Raw genomic sequence first — 11,024 nt, forward strand, 5'->3', positions numbered from 1 at the left:
TGGGTGCATCAGTAGGGAAAGCGTTGGATTGCGTAGGGGTTAAAATTACTATTCCCACTCCAGTGTGTGCAACAGTAGGGAAAGCGCTGGATAGCGTAGGGGATAAAATGACTATCAATTAATTGACAATTAACCATTTTAATTAATTTACATAATTAATTAATTATTATTAAATAACTTCCCACCCTATCCCCCTAGAAACTTACAACTCACTACAGAAAATAATTTACTAAATATTAATTATTTATCAATTAAATATTTATAATTATTTACCAATTATATTTTAATTATTTACCAATTAATAATTGTTTAACAATTATTATTAATTAACATAATTAATTAATTATTATTAAATTACTTCCCACACTATCCCCCTATAAACCCACAACCCACTACAGAAAATAATTTACTAAATAATAATTATTTATCAATTTAATATTTATAATTAATTACCAATTATATTTTAATTAATTACATATTAATAATGAATTAACAATTATTATTAATTTACATAATTAATTAATTATAATAAAATTACTTCCCACCCTATTCCCCTATAAACCCACAACCCGCTACAGAAAATAATTTACAAAAAATTAATTATTCATTATTTATTATTTTTTTTACCAATTATATTTCAATTAATTACCAATTATTAATTAATTAACAATTATTAATAATGTACATAATTAATTAATTATAATTAAATTACTTCCCACTTTATTCCCCTATAAACCCACAACCCGCTACAGATTTATATTACACAATTATTAAAAATTATTAATAACTACCTTATTTTCGATTTTTTTGTCTATATTCTATCTAGTCGATATTATGTCTAGTCTATATTTTTGATTCGATATTTTGGCTATTAATATCGATATTACTCAATATTTTTGTAGTCTATATTATGTCTGGTCGATATTTTGGTTAGTATATATTTTTTACTCGATATTTTGTCCAAATGATATTTTGGAATCGATAATATGTCTGTTTACCTTAATACACGTGTAAACAGTGGAAAAGAAGTTGTCTGTTTACACGTGAGGAAGGCTGTCAATAGTTTTGCATATGTAATCCTGAAACCAGACAGCACTGCTCAAGAAGCATTGGTAAAATCATAATGTGTACAAATAAATAGTCATGTAATCCTGAAACCGGGCAGCACTGCACAAAGAAACATTGGTAAAATCATGATGTGTACAAATACATGGTTTTGAAAAACGGGCATTGTTTCTATACTAGACATACACTTAGGAATTAACTAATTCCTTACAAGTTTCATGCTGGCCTCAATGGACTGTGAAAGGGCAAGCAGTTTGTTGGGAGAACACCCTAACAGCCTCAGGCTTATTCATTAACTTGTATACATTTTCTGAGGATCCCAGCAAACCTGAAACAACGCCAGCACAAAGAACCTTCAAAGACAAGCAACTGACTTTTTTCATCACCTGAAAAAGACTTATCTGGTTTCACCTAGGGTTGATCTATGGATTGTTTTGGGAATATTTTTCTTTTTACTTTGGTTAGCTCTGGTAATAGCTCTGGGTATGTTGATAAATGGGAAATATATTCAAATGGACACAGCAACTCAAAGAGATCTTACTTCTCCAGCCACACAAATCATTCCATCGTGAAGCAAGAGACTTGTCAGCAGTGAACATCACAGCCATTCCTATACCAGATGGTATATTTTGGGACAAAACCGAATATGACATTTTTGACCAGTCGGAACTCTTGAAGATTCCACACTTGTTTAAGATTTCATTAAGTGACTTTATTACCTCTAGTACCTTTTCTGATGATTGCGACATCGAGACTGTTAATAACATGATGTCTGATCAAGAAATGTGTGCAGTATTCACAAATCATGAATATTTAGAGGGGTCATCAGACTATGAACTGCTATATTGTTATAACCATTATGGTCATCATTTCTTACATAAAAGTGCAAAGGTATTAAACATTTTTTCAGGGTTCAACTTGTCAAACCCATAAACGTTTTATTTTAAAAATGTGAACAAGACAGGAATGAAAAATATGTTAACAAATACAAAACAGATTTAATCTGCAGCCTTTATTGCACAACTGTCTAGATAGGGTTTCGACTTTTGGAAAGACAACATTGAGAAAAAATCTGTCTGGGGTACAAAAGATTGGCAAGTGCAGGGGGTAGAGCCTGTATCATCCCTGAGCAAATAATGTTTTTGAATGACACTGTCCAACAAACATCTTGCCTTGGGATAGCCAAGATCAAAGACATGAACGCTCCGTCCATACCTGCACCTGCAAGTAATAGCACTACGCAGGGGGAGGTCGACGCACATACTATTTTGCATCACAACAGATCAGATCCAGATTGGAACAAATGGTTGCTCTTACCCACAGACATAAACAACTGTCAAAATTGATTCCTGAACAAAGCACAGGGTTTCACTATCAGCAGGCCAGACCCACGCTATGTTCAAAGACTGCATCCGGGGGTAGTAACAACATACAGTGTAGGGTAGACAATGGGTTAAAGACTCTGTCATCCAGGATATATTCATTGGACAGCATTGTATCTTCTGCCATAGACATCATAGAACTTGACTTGGTCATGTTGCAACATGGTCAGTCTCAATTACGTTCTATAATGCTATTAGGCTGGATGATACAAAACTTGTGTGCAGGCTATGTGCCTTTGCATTTAATCACCACTACGTCACTGTTTTCAGAATTCAATCTCACTGATAAACAGATCAAACTTCCACAAAGGGGAGCAGACTGTACGGTGCTGAGCATTGAGAAACTGGAACAATTACCATTCACAATGGCAGAGAAACAAGCTACTGAGTGGATCATACATGGTAAAATTACTCTGCCTGTAACAACTTTCCATTTTCAGTATTGCCTTAAACATATACCAGCAGGCAAATATGAAATGTCGGGTAAAAATACATCAAGACATCCTGGGATTTGCCTTACACACACAGATTTTGGAGTGGAGGGCGTGAAGTGTTTCTTAGCGTTACTAACTTTGAAAACACACTAAGCAGTTCTCTTCTTTGTCAGGGTATTAACTTACACGGGGCCTGTGACGGTTCCCCTACAAACTTATCCTGTCACCCGAAAAGCTCACCAGCTACAGTGATTAATCCAATTTTTGGACAACTTTCAAATGGAAGTTACCTCATGTTCAATGATCACAGCTGCTGTGGCATGTTGCCAGGTATCCAATATATAGTAACGGTTACATCCAGCGTCACTTGCTGTATGAAAGTCCTGTCCCTCAAATAGAGACAGCCAGGGAGTCGCCTTTATGGCCTTCATTTAACATCTCTTCTATACGAATTGATACTCTAAGCAGAATGAAAGCCATTCTTTTGCAACAAACAGTGCCACTGATCTTGGCCAAAGAAACCCTCGGAATCATTCCAAACTTCATGCACTCTGTGTTTGAAAGACTGCCGCTCCTTTTAGCAGGGATGCTAATTTTATTACTACTGCTTCGATATGGCAAGCCAAATGACCAGCGACACCAAATTCACTGTGGAGAGCTCTCTACTGGAGACGAAGTGTGGTTAGCGCATCGTCCAAATTTTAGGTGTACCTCATCTACAACAATTAAATACCACATGGTTTCTGTCATTCAGACCAATCTGGCAAGATTGCATCTTACCTGTTCAACGCTGCCTGCTTTGCGGTGAAGAATGCACGCTAGACATCTGTCTAACACTCCCATCAGTCATGACTACGGATGTTAATACGCTGCTGGACCCTGTAACGGCCCATTCTCTATGTTGTCCCGAGTGGCTACCAATCCTGATTACAGCATTCATTGGGATCTAATAGACACAAATTGCTACTGTTGAGGTACAAGAGGTGTCAACAGGCACACAAGTAACATCGGAAACGAACATTGCTGATGCTTCCAATGCTGAAGGCGAGGTTTACATCTATGTGCAGTTAATCTTCTAAACAAGGTAATCAAACTTTCACCTACAACGGTAGATGACTTTATGTCTATAGGATTAAAAGATTTCATGTTTTCTCTATCCCCATGCACTGACTTTTGATTTGGCACACAATGTACCAGAAAGACTCTGAATCTGACCTTCATTTTTCAAAACAGAGACTAACTTTGGAACTTTTTTCCTATGATTAATTTGTTTTCTCCAAATTTGTATTTTTCATTTTTATGACAGTAATCTTCTTATAGCAGAACTATTCATAGAGAAGAGAATTCTTTGAATAGCTTTCAGAGACAATATGTCACCTTGTCAATAACAACTGTTTTATGTAACTTGACATGAAATGGTTTTGGCTTTTTTCTTCTGTATTTACGAGTCATTGCATAATAATGTATACACTCATCTTTATTCATTTAGCATTCACTATAAATATATGCCTTGAATGAAGCATTGCTTTAAATTGTACAGCACCATTGCATTTTATGCATCGTAACAGTTTTAAATGCATTTTTAGAAATATGTTTTAAACATGTTTTTTGCATTTCATGTAAAACTCTATTTTAGATATGTTTTAGCATGTTTAGAATTTAGTACTTCCAGTCATACGAAACTGGAGTGGGTGTTGTGTGTCGATTTAGATACCTTATATAGGTTTCCCGATTTATGCCCTTATATAGGCACAATTGACATTGCCCTTATTTAGGCCATGAAATCCAACAGTTATTTAGGTATTATTCATGCTAACCAAATACAGGCATGGTCACCTACATCCGTCTAGCCACGTCATAACTAGTTCTTGGAAAACCAGACTCTTAAGCCTTTAGGACTTCCCCTTGCTTGGATTATTGATTTTCCAAGAACGCATTTATTATGCATGAACATCTATTGCTTATGGGTTCAGTCATGTTGTTCCTAAGCCCGACTTTTACGTCAATACTTGGATTCCTAAACACCTTCAAGGTATAAATATACCTTCACTTGCCTTGACAAACCACGGTATGGGACAGCTCGGCTGCATACTTGCACAATGCAGTTCGCCACGGCAAGTTCGGAAGGAGATCGAATACCCAAGTGACGCACTGACCAGACACTGTGATCCTCCTTGCAGAGAATCCAGATTCAGTGTTTCTGGCTCCCCTTGTGGGGTGTTAGAGATCGAGACCCTGAAAGAGAATCCAACCTCTCTCATTTCTCTCTCATTCTAAGGTATGAAGCAGACTAGAACCTAGAGAAACTTTTGTCAACTCTTTGAAAGATGAGGAATCAGCACCCATCCAAGAAGTGTTTTATTCATTAAATGCAAAAGTCCATAATACATATGAGAGTCCTGTGATAAATGAATCCGGAATTCGGTAAGATTTTTCTTTTTCAAAGTTCTTTATTTTCACAAAACAGGTCAGGAAAAATCCAAGAACACAAATGGATTCCCTTCTTAGCCGACGCGTTTCGTCTCACACATTGAGACTTCTTCAGGGCTCCAAAAACGAATAGTTATCAACATTCAGTACATCTTGTTGTTGTTTCTTGAAAGCAGCAGATTAAATTAATTTCTTGGAGGCTGGAGAGTAATCTTTGTATCTTGAGGACGTGATTTACAAAAATGTAGCTCATGCAGGTTCTGTAGTCCCTGTCTATAACCTCCTTGGGCCTGTGCTGCTGTTCTTGTCGTGCTTGAACTTGTTAAACAGAGAAGGGCATGGTGGCCAGCACAAGTTTGAACATCACCCAGGAGATGCTCTCCTACCTGTGATGTTCAAACTTGTGCTGGCCACCATGCCCTTCTCTGTTTAACAAGTTCAACAAGAACAGCAGCACAGGCCCAAGGAGGTTATAGACAGGGACTACAGAGCCCTGAAGAAGTCTCAATGTGTGAGACGAAACGCGTCGGCTAAGAAGGGAATCCATTTGTGTTCTTGGATTTTTTCTGACCTGTTTTGTGAAAATAAAGAACTTTGAAAAAGAAAAATCTTACCGAATTTATCACAGGACTCTCATACGTATTATGGACTTTTGCATTTATTGAATGAAACAATTCTTGGATGGGTGCTGATTCCTTATCTTTCATTGCATTGTGGGTTTTACCCTTTTAGGAACAGACAGGGTTGTGTTCCTTGGATTCACCAGCACCATCATCACGACTCTCAAGCCACAGGTTAAAGCAGGTGCATCTTCTCTTTGCCTCAACCCTTTTCTTTGTGTAAAACTTTTGTCAACTCTTGGCTAAACTAAACTAGAGCTAAACAATACCTACTTCTTCCCTCTTACTACACTTAGGTTAGGTAGAGTGGGGTAGGATTATTTTAGAAGCACCAGATGAGTATTCACATTTTAGCCTGTGTTATTTATGTATGCATTTTTATGAATATATGTCATAGCTACAAACCCTGCTATAATATTTTATCTTACTGCTAACGTTGTACGTGTTATACTTCGAATTTTGTCTTACGATTGTAGCAGCTCATATCACTTGCACGAGAAATAAGACTGTTCAATAAACCCATTTTATTGAAAAGCCTGTCTATCTATTGCTGTGTAAACTCTGTAGAAACGAAGCAAACACGATTGACTGAGTAAAATTGTTATCTATTGTTTCCACAATTCTGAGACTGTTCCGATTCTTAAGGGAAACAAAGTTGTCATGTTTATGCGGTTGTCAGAAACTAATCTCTTCTTGTTTATTCGAGAAGTTTCTAGTGATGTCTGAGTTAGCTGGCACACACAAGTAATTCAGTTTATTGCGCTCCATAGAGACATACTGACCTCAGTACTATGTCAAAACTAAATGTATTTATCATTCCAATGCGCACAGCCTATCAGGGATATAGGAACTACACTACACTATATCTCTTCCCACTCCTAGTGAGTTAAAATTGAACCTAGTTCTTGCGCCCAATGTGTCTGCCCCAACATTTTTGCCTTGGCAGGTGTGTGCTGTAAGTTAGGGTATATTTCAGTTATAAGGCATTTGTCCATGTATTTAGCCAGCAGCACCTTTCAAAGTGAGTGAGTGCATGCTGTGCACCATGTCGCATGTCGGGGTAGTTGACCCAGTGACTGATTTGCATATATTGCAGCCGTTCTGTTCCATCTAACCCATAATCTGTCTTGAGCTGCTCAAAAGAGAGGGACCTATCCGCATCAAGCATGTGGCTCACTGCCTGGCAACTGTCCACCTGCTAAGCTGCAAATGTAGAGTGGTGGAACCCCTAGGTAAACTCCTGGTTGCCAAGTATGGCTATCATTGGCGATGGGAAGGTCAGTCTGCTGCGGGCAGCTACCTGGTCCCAGACACCAAGCCTGGATCTAGTAATGGTAGAGGAATATAAACCCCAAACCCTCTGGTGTCTGGGCAGGAAAGGGATTTTACAGAGGTGGTCACCCACAACCACTCAATCTATAAAACACCAGTGCGTCTCCGTTTTGGAGTGACTCCATTCCACCAGAAAGTGAAACTGGGCTGCCCGAGTGATAGACCTGGTCACGACTCATAGACCACGGCCTCCACCTACCCTCCCACAAAAAGGAATTAGCTTCTTTTTGCAAGGCTTGTAATATGCCTACTGGGAGTGCTAATGGTAGAGTTTGGAACAGATAAAGTACTTGTGGCAGCATGGTAATTTTGAGCATGATATAGAGCTCTCTGTCCATCGAAAGGGATACCTGGTGGTTAGTTGGGTCAGCATGTCAGTCCAAATCAAAAGGCTAAGCTCTTGTGATTTCTGAAGATTAATGCGTAAGCCTTCGGCTTCACTAAACTTCGCTAGTTCTTCTCGGAAGGCCAGTAGTACCTTCCAATGCCACTATCACATTATCAGCGTAGAGGCTGATGGTATGCTCCTAATTCCTGAATGCATCCTGATGATGTTTAAATCATCTCGTACTCTCTGCGCCAGTGGCTCTATTTACAACACAAACAACAGGAGCAACAGTGGACCCCCTATTTAGTCCCCTTGTTGATAGAAAAGGAAGCAAGGCTGTGCCATTAACTCACACTGTCGCCCGAGGAGTGCCATCATTGCTAAGAGTCCAAGCCTGGACTCTCTCTCCTGTGCCAAAATTGACCATCATCACTTTCAAGTAATGCCAATTCACCCGATGAAATGCTTTTTCAGCTTTGATAGCTAGGAGCATTAACTCCTTGCAGGAGCGCAATGCCTTATCCACTAAATGCTGGACCCACTTGGTGTTGTCACCACATTGGCGGTGCGGTATGAATCCCAATTGATCGGGATCCACAAGTCCTTGCATTTAGGGTTGCCAACATCATCACTAGGTTACTTTTAAATAGCTTTTCATCCGCGTTTGTAAGTGAGATGTGCAGAAAATAACATCACTCCTTCCTGTCATTTCCAGGTTTGGTTATAACTGTAACAGAAGCCTCATGCATGGAGGGTGGGAGTGTGCCAATGTCTGCAATGGAGTTAAAGAGTTAGGTCAGAATAGGGGCAATAATCTGGAAAAATTGCTTGTAGAAGAGGGTGGGGAACTCATCTGGGTCAGGGGATTTGAGCAATTTCTGATGTGCTATGGCCATCATGACCTCTTAGAAGCATATGGGGTAGTCATGAATAGGAGCCTGTTGGGGTGTTATATGGGGGGTATGCGTGCCACACAGGTAAGCCTACAACACCTCTAGTGACAAGTCTTAGGCCTCATATAGGACATATAATAGTCCTGTAAGGCGGCCGCTATTGGTACACCCCCATCTATTTATGTGCCATTTCAAGAGATGTATCATATCTATCCTCTCTGCTTGTCCCTTAGCCCACAACTTGTTAGCCAATTGCCTACCACATTTGTCTCTCCCAAAATAGAAGGAGTGATAGAGGTGGAGCGCTGCATATTCTGCCTTGTCTAAATCTAGGCTCAAGAGTTGGGCATGGGCTGCCTCTAAATGCCACCATATTCCGGGTGCCACTGTTCATTTGTGGATCATTTCCAATTTTCTCACTCTCACCTTGAGCTTATGTTGTTTCTCTGTGATGGTGATTTTGTCTGCTGCAGTGATAGAGATAAGTTCTTGTCGCACTACCATTTTCAAGGTACCCAAAAAGGTGGCTATAGAGGTGTCTGGTCGATCATTGATCTGCAAAATATCGTTAAGTGCCTACTAGATACTTCTATAGAGAATATCTTATCACAGTCGCCATGGGGGGGGGTGTCCATCCTAATGATGGCACCCATAGGGTGAGCAAAACAGGGGTATAATCTGACAAGCTTTGGGGTTCTATCTCAGCTGCAGTGACATGTGCCTGTATGCCCCCTGTGCCCAAAAAATTGTTGAAATGGGCGTAAGTCTCATGTTCATGCAAGTAAAATGTATAAAAGAGGCACCATTATAAGTCACCCAGGCTCATTTCTTGCAGGCAACTCAACCCCTCCTTGGAAAACACCTCAGCCTATCCATTGCACTGTCCAGATCTATCAGTGTCATTTCTCATCATCAGATTCAAGTCTCCGCCAATTGAAACCATCTAGTCCGGGGAGGTTATAACCGCCAAAGTGGATTGCTTAAGGAACTGCTCAGGATTGTCGTGAGGTGTGTAGACTGAGGCCAGAGTGAAGGACTAATCACCTAAGCAGATTTGGTAGGCTAGCAGTTGTCCCCTCAGTTTCTCGACTTTACATCCGACTGTGCCCTGAAAGGAACACACAATCAGAATGGCACCCCCTACCATTTTTAGTAGCATTAGAGGAGAAGTATTGTCGCAAGAATTGGCAGGACTTCAAATTATGCCAGTCTCCTGCTAGTAAGTATGTCTCATGTAAGAGGCAAACATTAGCCCTTCGCTGTCCAAATATGAAAAGATGGCATTGTGCTTTACCGGCCTATTCAGCCCTTTCACATTTACTGTGATTATCTTCATATAAGTGTGAGCAGAAGGGAGTTTTTTGATGTGCGCATCTGTGGGCGAGAAGGTGCTAATCCTTGACTACATGTCTAAGGTCCATTAATCTCTCACCGTTGGAGTGGCCTGGGGTTCTCTGTCTCATTGCCACGATCCAAGAAGCGAATGAGTGTCCCTCCCCTTGAATTCCCAAAGAATCCACCTGGGAGACAAAACTAAAGCATTAACGAAACAAGGTCTCTGGTAACTGGGGCTAACCGGGAAAGTCCTATCAGGGCACCTGGGTGAATGTACATATTGGTTGCCTCCACTAATTGAGACAATGTGGTCTGCCACCCCACAGCAGAGCTAGGTAATGGGCACCATTTGTGCTGGAATATCCCATTGGCCTGACCCCGAAAAGACTCAGGCTGGTTCATGCTGCTCCAATTTTTCAGCCAGTCTGTCAAGCACTGCTTAACGCTCCATCACCATGGTAGCAGGATCCAGTTCATGGTCCTCCGAAGGACTCTGGATCATTTCTTACCGGTTGCAGTCTAGTGTCGCTCCCTGGATCTGGTGGCTCTGCACGTCAAGGTCTCTTCATCTTCTCTGGGATATTCAGGAGCCGGAAGGACTCCGCCAAGGTATTAAGGTGATATTGCATGTCATTCCAGTAGAAGGTAAGGCAGAATGGATTCCCCCATTTGTACAGGATGCATTTGTTGCAAAGGAAATAAGTGACAGGTTGAAAGTCCTGTCATCTCTGGAGAGTGACCGCTGCCAGGTCTTGATATGTTAGGGCATGGCCTCTGAACTGTACAGGTTACGCATCCTGTGCTTTGCGCAGAATGGACTCCTTCAGCTCCAAATCATGCACACAGACAAGAAAGTGCTCTGGGCACCCAGTCTAGTTGCACCACTGTCCCTGCTTGTGCACCCAGGATGGGCAAGAATAGGACCTTCACCTAGGCTTGAGTGTCTGAGACTTCCACCTTGTTTGGAGCACCTCATATTCGGACCTTATTTCTGTGTGAGCGATTTTCAAGGTCCTCGGTCTGTGCTTTCAGGCCCTCTTGTTGTTTATATCCTGCTGGATAAGCTCAATCTCCTCATCATGGCTAGACTTATGATCCTTGAGAATGGACACCCAATATCCCACATCCGTCAGATCAATCAATCAATCAATCAATCAATCAATCAATCAATCAATCTATTTGTAAAGCGCACTACTTACCCGTGA

The sequence above is a fragment of the Lissotriton vulgaris genome, chromosome 10 (genome assembly GCF_964263255.1).
Source record: "Lissotriton vulgaris chromosome 10, aLisVul1.2, whole genome shotgun sequence".
In the NCBI taxonomy this organism is placed as follows: Eukaryota; Metazoa; Chordata; class Amphibia; order Caudata; family Salamandridae; genus Lissotriton; species Lissotriton vulgaris.